Source organism: Siniperca chuatsi, linkage group LG17 (genome assembly GCF_020085105.1).
Source record: "Siniperca chuatsi isolate FFG_IHB_CAS linkage group LG17, ASM2008510v1, whole genome shotgun sequence".
In the NCBI taxonomy this organism is placed as follows: domain Eukaryota; kingdom Metazoa; phylum Chordata; class Actinopteri; order Centrarchiformes; family Sinipercidae; genus Siniperca; species Siniperca chuatsi.
Window position 1 is genome coordinate 15,571,819 of NC_058058.1, and position 11,449 is coordinate 15,583,267.

Consider the following 11,449-nt stretch of genomic DNA (forward strand, 5'->3'; position numbering starts at 1 on the left):
AGGAAGACTAATAGCCCCTTTAATATTATTTACATTTACATTAAAATAACTGGCTATAGTAAAATGTTATCTATATCTCCTATTAACTGGCCATCACTCATTTTACACAATCCATTTCATACACTAGCACTAGGCTAACTTATCCTGACCTAGAAGTGCTTGGCTCTGGATTAACAGCTCTGTCTGGTGAAAGCTGGAGGTGTGTTGAGGTGCTTTAGGACTACTTTCCTGGACTCGATCCTGTAGTAAGTCTGCCTCCACTTTTTGCGACGTCTGCTCTTTTCCCTCTTACTAATGTTATTGACTGTTTTCTTCCTGCCTGATGCTATGTCCTCCCTGTATTTCTGCTGTTCCTTCTTTAAGTATCTCTCTCTCCTTTCTGGGTCGGCATTGCGTCGAGCGTGATAGCACCACTGCTTCTCTGCAGCACTTAATCGATTAGCTCCATGTATGCAGAGGCGTAGCACAAAATGTTTTTTGGGCCCTCCTCACATTAGGGCCCTCTGTACTCAGTCTCAGTGCCCTAGTCCCCCAGTCTTACATGCCTGTCTGTAAGTAATGTGTTCACATCGTTCTAAGAAATAATTTAGGTAACAAGACTGTACGTTGAGATTGACATTCTCAGTCATACTTACAATATGATAAAAAATACAGAGAATAAAGTGAGAGAAGTTACTTTTGTCCTATGATTAAATGTATTTTAGATTTCTGAAGGATTCTAATCATTATATTTCATGGTGAAGTGTTGTGTTAGAGAGTGGGCTAAAATGCTTTTTTCCCCCCATTGTTCTGGGTAGTTTTTATAGTTTTTAGGACAAGGAAGTGCAGGACATATTTCTTGATAATATAAATGTATTATACAGATACTCTTCATGCATATTTGTGCATGTAATGTCCTGGGGATGGAAAAGGCACCGATTTAAATAGTTAGATAAATGTAATGGTTAAATGATTGGAATAGTTATCTAAAAGTACTGGATATCAGTTAAATGGTTGAATAACATTAGTCAGCTAAAAGTAATGGATACATGGATGAAATAGATAAAGTTAGGTAAAAGTAATGGATAAATATAAATGGTTGGTCAGCTGAAAGTAACATTAATGGATAGATGGTTGAAATGTGAATATGACGACGAATGCAGACCAAATCGAACATAGCATTGGCAGTTCAACTGTATAAAAAAATATTTAAACAAAATCGACTTTTATTAATTAATAGTGTTTAAAATCAACAGAAATTAACAAATTAGAAACATAGTGGTGTAGATAACGGGGTACTCGACATCTAATCAAGATAACGTAATCAGTCAAAAAAGGTTGTGAAGCACTGCTCTGCTTTACCTGTTTGTAGTGATTTTAATGGGGTGTAATTGAAAAAAATGATTGTGATAATCCTTCTTTGGTGCAGCAAAGTGTGTCGATGCTCCGGCTGTCATTCTGTTTTCGTCTTCCTTTCATAAAGTGCACTGTGAAGTAGAGATGTGAGAATCTTTAAAAAGTAAGAATGACATAGTGTTGAAATCTCATTTATGGTGTTGATTTGTTGAGTCTAACAGCTTACAAGTTGCCAGTATCAGTGCATGTGCGTTGGCTGATAATTTTGCCTCAACGAAACAGCTCTCCGGCCCTGGTATGTGCGTTTCTTTCCTTCTTTATTTTTTCCCATAGAAGCGAGATGCCTGAAATAGCTCTGATTGACAGGTATAGAGACTCAGTTACTATAACAACTACCTCCTGGCTCTCATGAGCACCCTCCCCCCCACCTCATCTCTTTTCATTTTCTTTTACCAGCTCTCCTTTTTACCCCCGTCTCCCTCTCACTCCCTCACTATGTGCATGTGTGGGTGTAGAGGGAAGAGATTATGAAAAAGAACTCGACTGCAATATTCCTTCACACGGAGATGTTTGTGTTGCAAGATAGAGAGGCCTGGCACTAGCTATTGGATCTAACCTGTGTGGGTGAGGGTAGGCGAGAGTGGGAAGATGAAACATGCTTATACAACACGGGCAAATAAGCCTTTTATATTCTTTTCGTGTTTCCTTTTTGGTGCTTGTTCCTCTGTCAGGTTGAGCTTCTCCGCTTGTATAATCAAGTCAGTCCACTGCGCTGTGTTCCTGCATGTGTGCGTGCGTGTGTGGGTGTCTTTGCATGCGTGCACGCACTTGTGTCAGCGAGCAGCACAGTGAGGCCACGCGATATGATGAGTGAATTTCAAGCACGATAGAATTTAGTGGGACTGTCACCAGAGAGCACAGAGCTGCAGAGAAAAAGTGCGTGGTGCCTGGTGGGAAGAAGATGGACGTCATTGCTGCCACCTGCTTTAGTGGGACAAAGGCCAGACACATACACACACACACACACTTGCATATGCAGCCAGCCAAGCAGAGGTCAAAGCAATCTCTTTACATTGCATTAATGATATGATTTGCTTAACCTTCTTACGCTCAAGCTATCTCAGGCCCTCCATCCCCTCCTGTCAGAGTCCACCACCTCTCTCCTCCCCCCTTGTCCCTGCCTCTCCTTTCATCTCCCCGTCTCTGAGTCATCACACAGGGTGAGAGGTCTGAGGAAAACAAGCTGCCAGAGTTGGACATGCCATAACAATGCAGCACCTGTCAGGGTGTGTGTGTTTCTGTGTGTACCTGTGTGAGTACATGTGCATGCAGCTGTCTCAGAGCGTCTGTCATCAGGAGAAAGGAGGGAACATTTCCAAGTCTTACTGTAAATACAAAGGCACACAGACCATCCATATATATGTGTGTGTTTGTGTGTGTGTGTGCTCTCATCGCTGTGGCTTTCTCCAGAAACTGCTCTGCCGCTTTATTGATTGGTTGTCTCGCTTTGTGGCAGGAAATGAGATGGCGGATCTCAACACCTGTGTGACCCCAGCCGCAGAGAGCTCCTCTAATGATCTGAGCTCGGCTGCCTGGGTCTTGTGCTGCAACCGGCTCCTCACTTGGCTCAGACCTGATCAATGGCACGCCCCTCAGCCTCTCACACCGCACAGAAGACAGATGATCCTCCTGTGTGTGTTTCAGATCAAATAATGAGAGCACCTGTAGTGGTCTCTGCTCCCTTCTGCTTGTTGCAGAAGTTGACAATTTAAAAAACTGAGCTGTGCATCAGGTTGCATACCTAAGTGCTTTAATATTGATCTACTTGATGCTGCAAATTGACCAGTGGAGCTCTAATCTGTATTTTTGATGTGAACTTGTGCTGATGCTGTCAGCTTGGTGGTAATTTGAGGGCATTTCTGCACCGTTCACACAGCAAAAGGGCGATAATTCAGAATTAATTAGGCTACGATACACGGGGGAAGGCGCAGCCCATAATAAGACATTTAAAACAGGATGAGATCTGGTATCCAAGTGCAGGGTATCCATAGAGACCGTTGCTATGGCGGAGAGAAATCTCACCTCATTAGGAACAAATATAAATAGCCTTGCGACTCAGCTTATGGCCATGATGCCCATGGCAGAGAGAACAGGCTCAGAGGCTTCCAGGTCAATGATACAGGATGAGAGTCAGGATGCAGAGAAAGAGAGAGTGATAAATAGAGGAAATGATTAAGAGAATTAGAAGGAAGGAAGGACGGATGAAATGAAGAAGGTTTGGAAGGAGGGAGGGAAAAGATTCAATTCCTGAGGATGGGAGAAATGGGAGGAGGATCTTTGTGTGGGAAAGAAAGAAGATAGAAGAGGGGAAAAATGGAGCCAGAAACAAAGATTGTCACTGCTCTCTAATAAAAATCTCTCAAATGTCAACCTGTTTGTTTTGATACTTGAGCTAAAATTGTATAAGGGAGCTTCATGGCCTCAGGGCCCAAAAGATCCAATTTTCAATACCAATGCAAGTTTTTATTTATAAATGGTGGAATCAGATCAGCAAAACTGTAATGCCTGATTCTGTCTCTTAAATAAAATTAACATACAAGCAAGATAAAGATAAAACACAGAAGTGCAAAAGCAAGCATGACTAAAACAGCATAATGAGATGGTGTGAATGACTTGTGAAAATGAGTCTGGATTACTATTTTTTCTTTATCTCCAAAAACTGACTTTAGCAGAACTGGCGTTTTCTTTTCCCAGCGATGTACATAATGAGAGGTGAGAGGAGAGGACGGCAGGAGTTGTGGGAGGAAAGATGGGAGTGGGGGCTGTGAGAGAGGTTGACAGCCAAGTGGAGAGGAGACAGATGGGAGCAAAGAGAAAACTCGAGACATCCACCACTGATTGCATCAACAGGTCTGAGGCCCTCCAGGTATGCTGCAGTGCACCACAGTATTACTACAGTATTGACTCATTCCATTGCTGACTGTCCGGAGGTCCTGTATGGACTTTATCTGTCTCACTGCCTCTTTGCTTCCTGTGTTTTACTTTCTTTTTCTCTTCCTTTGTAGCCTGCTGCCTCTCTTCACTGTGTGTGCGTGTGTGTGTGTGTGTGTGTGCGTGTGTGCAAGTTAGTCATCAACTCTCAGTGACAGCTGAAAGTCTGGTTAGTGACATAAAACCAAAGAGGCTGTGTGTCCTGGTTCCCGTTCAAACGTGCAATCTTATTATTCCTTACATCAGAAATCTTTTCGTTTTCAGTTAGTAGGCGTAATTATGGCAGTATGCTGGAACATAACTGCAATGTTGCCTTTCCTCATTAATTGCATTTTAAACTGCTGAAATTTAGCCCTTTAAATGTGACATTGTATTAAATCTTATGACACAATCATTCAGAGATCCATTTGCATTGTAAATGCCCTCACATCAGTGGCCGCTGCGCAGCCTTTGCAAATTTCAGGTAAACCGGTGGGTCAATTAAGGGAGAAAAAGCAGAGAGACTCTCTCCTCTCGATGCAAATAAACCTTAAAAGCTTGTCGCGGCTTTCTGTTCTTCAAAGCTAAATGGTTTTCTCTGCCTTTGTTGTGAACAGTGTGTTTTCAACTCGGGAACAGAGGTGTCTGCGACTGAAAGATGAAAACTGCGACAACTGATGAAGATGGTATAGAGTTCAGACGTACGTTTGTGTGGGCTGTCTAATTGAGGAGATTGTTTGATTCCTCTCCCTCTGCGTTTTTCTCTCTGAAGACCTGTCAAACTCGCAATCAGCGAAAAACAACATGCATAGAAGGATTGGAGGAGCAGGAGGGAAAAAGAGTGGAGAAGGAAAGACGGCGTTTAGGAAGAAAAGGAGGGAGTTTACGCCCACCGCCTAAAGAGATGAGAAGACAGGCAGAGGAGGGGAGAATGTGTGGAGGAAGCAGTGTGTGAGTGCCAGAGCTCATCAGCCTGTCAAACATCCGTTACAGACCACAAACCCACACAGCCATCGCACTGCTGAGGTCTATCACTTAACAGGTGCACTTCCTTCACCTTCACACGCATTTTCTTATACACTCTGATAAAGTATATATATGTGTGTGTGTAGGTGGCCACTTTTACGCACATCAAGTTTGAGCCTTGTCCACAGAGCACAAACCCCTCTTGGATGATTTCCATGCAGCTGAGGGTGATCCATAGTGAGTCACTCTCATTGATCAGAAAATAAAACCAGTCAGGTGGATTCTTCACACTGATGCTTCCTTCACCCCTCTCCTGAGCTCCTAACTGTTTTATCTCTGCGCTGGCACAATCTGAGTGCGCACTTTCAGCCCAACCCACGTTTGAACCCTTATTATTCCTCACTGTGCTCATAGTTTTGTAATTCTGACTGCTGACGCACTGCATCTAAATTCATCATCCACCTTCCCTAGGGGGTTACATCAGGGGCTTCGTACACCTTTTGTTTGTTTGTTTTTTTTACCTCAGGTACCCCCAGATATAGTTACAGTTTAGACCACAGGACGTTGCATAAAGGTGTTATCACAGGAGCCCCGTCAAATGAGGTTAATGTTCTTTGTTTCTATTGTGGGTGGGAAATGAAGCAGCAAGTGATACCTCTAATTAGGATAGTCAGTCTTCATGAAATCAGTGAATTGTACCACTGAAACCTTCTCAAGGGCTCCCTCCTATATCCTGGACCCTACATTACCCAATATTGTATTCCTTCTCTAGTCCCTACAGTGACTTAATTAATTACACCTTTAGATACATTTGTAAGCAAATTCTTCGTTTATGATGCAAAACAGCAGTGACATCTGCCTGCATCCTACCAATGAGAACTGTGATATCCATGTTACTAATGTAAACCCTGTTGTGATGCAGAATTGTGACTCTGGGTAGATCATACACTATTTTAAGATATAACATTTCCAGAGGATCTTTCACTAACCGTTTACCATATAAAATAAGTTCCTGTAGGGATATTAACATGTATAAAAATATATACTATAATATAATATCTCTAAGGGGACTGTTTTGGTATGGTATTATATTGATAGCCTTCTACAATCCATTAAATGTGAATTACCTTCTTTTTTTCTTTACTTTTTGAATGATTTTAGAGTAATAGGTTTTCTGACATTAGTGATGCTTTATCATAGGGATTCAAATTTTCTTTCATACATAATATATAATCAAAGATATTTTTCATCACAAATTTTTGATTAGATTCAATTCAACCAATAGTCATTACTCACTGTAAGTACCAGTACAAAAAAATCTAATCAGATAAGGCAAACAGTATTTAAAGTGCACATGAGATATACAGAAAGATAAAGAAAAGTACAGAAAGAACAATAAACAGATGGGGTAGTGATAGTAGAAAGGGCCGTAACTGTTACATATAATAAAACAACACAATATACAAAATGTACAGTACGAATGAATGCAGCTATGAGATGTCAGTAATGTAACTGTAAAATGTACAGTATGGACAGAAAGCACTAAATAGTATATACAGATATGAGTCTGGTTATGTGATATACAGCACAAACAGCAAGAAGGGGTGTAGCACGTACAGTGTAAAAGAAGACGATATGTACAGTTGAATATGGTCAGAGTTAAATATAATCAGTGCAAATATAAATAGAATAACGGGAAGTGCAAATAAAGTAGCAGCAGAATGTTAAAATGTTATGTTTGAACTCAGCTTTGTTGTAATGTACAGTATCTTTATTAGGACTACATTTTTAAAATTATGATCTTTATAATTTGAACAGTGTGCAGCATTTGAATTAGCAAGCCTCCACTCAGCAGGTTTACCTCATTTGAGTAGAGAAGCTGAAAGTCTGTTGCAAAACATCACAAAGACTATTATTCTTTTCCTGAGCCATAGTTCACGTGAAAACAAAATCATAAATAATATGTATTCTTAATTAGAATTAATGAAGCCTAAAAGAAAGGCTGCATTGCTGCGTCTCACTGAGGTTAAGAAGCAAAGGAGGTCTATTTGTCTGTTTCGTGTCTGTGGCTGTCTAGTCACCCGGCCACATGCTCCATCATAGTTTAAATATTCATAGCCCGCCTTCTGAATATTCATGAGGACCCTATTAATATTTATGAGCTTCACTTGTTGAGGTGTCACTCGATCTCTTGTACACACATGCGCACACACATTTACACACGGATGATCAAAGGGCATAGATATGTCTACACAGGCAGATTCATAAGCAGTGGTGTAAGTTACTTGAGCTGTGATGTAATAGTAAATAAAAACTGTTGCCATCTGTTAGTAATCAAACAACATTCATAAAACTAGTAACTCTCTAATAGCTAAGTAGTAAAGGACTAGCTTGACATTTTGGGAAATATGCCTGCTTGCTTTCTTGTCGAGAGTTAGATGAGAAGACTGATTGAACCACTCTCATGTTTGTACGGTAAATATGAAGCTGGAGCCAGCAGCCTGTTAGATTAGCTTAGACTAGAAACTGTTGGAAACTGCTATCCTGGCTACCGAACATTAAAAAGTCTGCTTAGAAGCACCTAAAGCTCACTAATTCACACTTTACATATATGAATTGTTTCAATCAATAAAAAAACAAAAGTTTGAAAGCAACAATTCACTGTTTTCAAAGGAGTTATGTGCCAGGCAAACAGTGAAGATTCAAGAAAGTCACTGCTCCCGGCTAAGAAGTCAAACACATAACACCCAGTAAAATGGCGGATTGTTGTTTTTACACTCCGCTTTATGTACAGATTAAACAAATGAGATAGAACGTGTTAATTAGTGAGCTTTAGAGGTGCTGGTAGGTGGTTTTGTTATCTTTAGACAGAGCCAGGGTAGCTGTTTTCCCTTGCAGTGCTTTCAGTCTTTATGCTAAGCTAAGCTAACCAGCTGCTGGCTCCAGTTTAAACACACAGACAAATGGCCAAGTCCATACAGCAACGTAACACTGACACTGTAGTTTTATGGGTAATGTTGTGTTTGTAGATAAATATTTGATGTTATATGGACTTACTTTATGTGTGTACCAGAAGAGATAGTGAGTTTGCTCTCCACTGCCTCCCTGAGGGGGGTTAGCCACTCTAATCCCAGTTCCAGTAAGGTCTTTAAGCAGACACCCCTGCACCTTAGTGAGGCTCTGGAACTGATGTAACAGTATGACACACACACACACACACACACACAGTCAGCTGTGCACTTTCTAATGAGGTGTGTTTATATAACAAGCCACAACCATGGAGGTATTTCTGTGCACGCGCAACAGGAAACGAGCGCCACTGAGTCTCTGTCCTGCGTGTACACATGCCAACCATACTGCCAGAACCAGCAGACAGCAGGTGTGTGTGTGTGTGTGTGTGTGTGTGTGTGTGTGTGTGTGTGTGTTGTGTTTCTGTCATAGGTCACTTTTCAGGACAAATTTTATATGCACACCAGTTGTGTTCTGTGGATGACTTGTTTTAAGTGGATAAAAAAAAAGTCCCCAATTTGATTTAGCTGCATTTGTGTTGTGTTGTAAAATGGTTCCTTGTAAGTCAATGAACTGTCATAAAGACATGACAAACCTGTGTGAATGTGAATGTGTGGAGAGAGAGAGAGAGCAGTGATGCACACACATAGCAATGTCTGCTGGCTTTTGGATGACGCACATCCTGAGGCCTGTGCTCAGTCATCTCTGTAGTTTGTGGTTTTAACATTTGAGACTGTTTGGTGTTTTTGCCCCAATAGGTCATATATGTACAATATGTATCAACTGTTAAATGTCACAATGTTTTTTACTCTGTATTTTATTATCAATAATATCACATTAACTTATAGCTACTGGTGCATCCATACAGTATTTATTCTCACTTTTTTCTAATAATGAATAACAAATAACATAAAATTGTAAACCAAATACAATTTCTCTGTCCCCAGGAGTAATGTTAGGTCTCCAGGTAACAGATGAGAGGCTGCCAAACTGTAAAAGTCTGTCCTCTAACAAGAACCTTACGCTTTCAAGGTGTACAGTGTTGTTTTAATTCACTGAGGCATAATTTGACCATGGGAACTTCCTTTTTGTGCAGTACATAAGAGGAATATTCTTAGCAGTGATTAAATGATAAGAGAGAATTGGTTGTTGTCTTCTCTTAAGTGTTGAAATCAGTTCTGAGATTCCCAAAACGGGGTTTAGTTCAATAGAGATATTAACTACTTGAGAGTGTTTTAAAAAGTTCAGACCAGTAATTTTCTATCTTGGGACAAAGGGTGAAGCTGTGAAGTAGGTTTGCCTCCTCCAGGATACATTTATTACATATCGGAGATCTCGGGTTATGTCTTGTGTAATTTTGTCTTTGAATAATGGAGTCTGTGAATGACATGATACTCCTATCTCCTCACAGATCTGTGTTTCCAGTTCATTCTCACATTTGGTCTTGATTGCTTTCGTGGGAATTTTGAAACATCATAGAAATAAGGCACGGCCTCAACGGGACCTGATTATAAGGCAAGATGTGTCAAAAACAGAAGGTGAAGCACTTTTAAAATTAGCTGTGTGGGTATGCACGTAGTTTCTGATTTGCAGAAACCTGAAGACGTTATTCGTGGGAACTAAGCTTGAGCCACTGTCTTGAAGAGGGTCCCTGTGTCAGCTTCCCATTTCAGTCCTTTTTCAGTTTATCTGTTCCATATTTCTAAATGAATGTGTTTAATCAAATTACCACAGAGTAAATCTGAAAAAGTACACATTGCATAGGGAGGAATGGGAGGTTAAAAGGGGCCCAACAGCTCATTTTTGCCCTGGGACCCGACCAAGTTAATCTTTCCATGCCCCCAGTTGATTATATTTGTAAAGGATGGATGCAGTCAGGGCTGTAGCCACCACTGGACTTGAACATATGACCTCATTATTTTTAAAATGGACCTGGCTGCGATACAGAAATAAAGCTTGGTATCTTTCAACAAGATGGCATCCATGTAAAAAGATATCTTATTACTTGTGTCTGCTGTGGTGAAACCAAAGATAGAAAAGACTTGATGATTCACATTCAGAGGGGCTCTATGGTAAGTGCAAACAGACATTTGGGTAAAGAATACCCTGGTCTCCTGCCCAGGGCGGCACCTACCACTGAGGGCACTGAGGTCCAGTCCTCTGTAATACGTATTACAGATGCTGGGCTTTTAAGGGTCATTCTGATCTTTTTTAGACTTTTGTTGAAATTTGTCAGATTTTACACCCAATAAAGAAATAAAACCTAAACTAAACTCCACTCAAATTGAATACCTGCCAGTGTACAGAAAACTTTTTTCTTTATTTTCTTTACCCTAATGTAAGGACTTAAAATGTACACAAAATACAACTGAACTGAAATTAATAAATAAATGAGTGATTGAGTGAGTGATTTTTAAAATACTAAACCTTTTCTTTTACAGAGTTTGGTGGCTGGTCAATTTTTTCTCAGGCTGGTGTGGTTCTGCTGGACTCAGTGTTTCTGAAATCCTGCTCCTGTCCCTGAATAGATAAACAAGGACCCAGCCATTTGTTCTGTGCTGAAATACAATGTTCAAGTACTTGTACTTTACTTGTGTATTTCCTTTTTATGCTGCCTTATACTTCTGCTCCATTAGCTTTTAGAGGGAAATATTGTACGTTTTGCTCCACTACAGTCAAGCATCAGTCAATAAAATATGCTGCATTTTTATTGATCAAACCAGCCCACAGTGTATAAAGCAGTTAAATTTAGCCCCACCATCTTCCACAGCTGAAGGCCAGTGCAAACAGACATGGGGGTAAAGGGCACCCCTGTCTCCTTCCATTAAACTGACTATACCAAGGAGACAGACATTTATTTGCTATTCATCATGTTTAAAATAATGTTGACACAGACTGACGACATAATAAGTTATATATATATATATCTCCCACCTCTAGTCTCAATTTAGTATTTGTAATTTAAATCTAGTTTTGAATATAATATAGTAAGTAATATGTAGTGCTATTGCAGTTTTTTTTGCCATGTACAGTATATATACTATGTACAGTATGTGTAAACTGTTGCTTGTTGTACATAAGAGCCAAGAGATACTTTCAATATTTTTGACTCTGTCAATGAAATGATGATACTTTGTGCTTCTATGCAGTATTTTTTCACAGCTAAGGG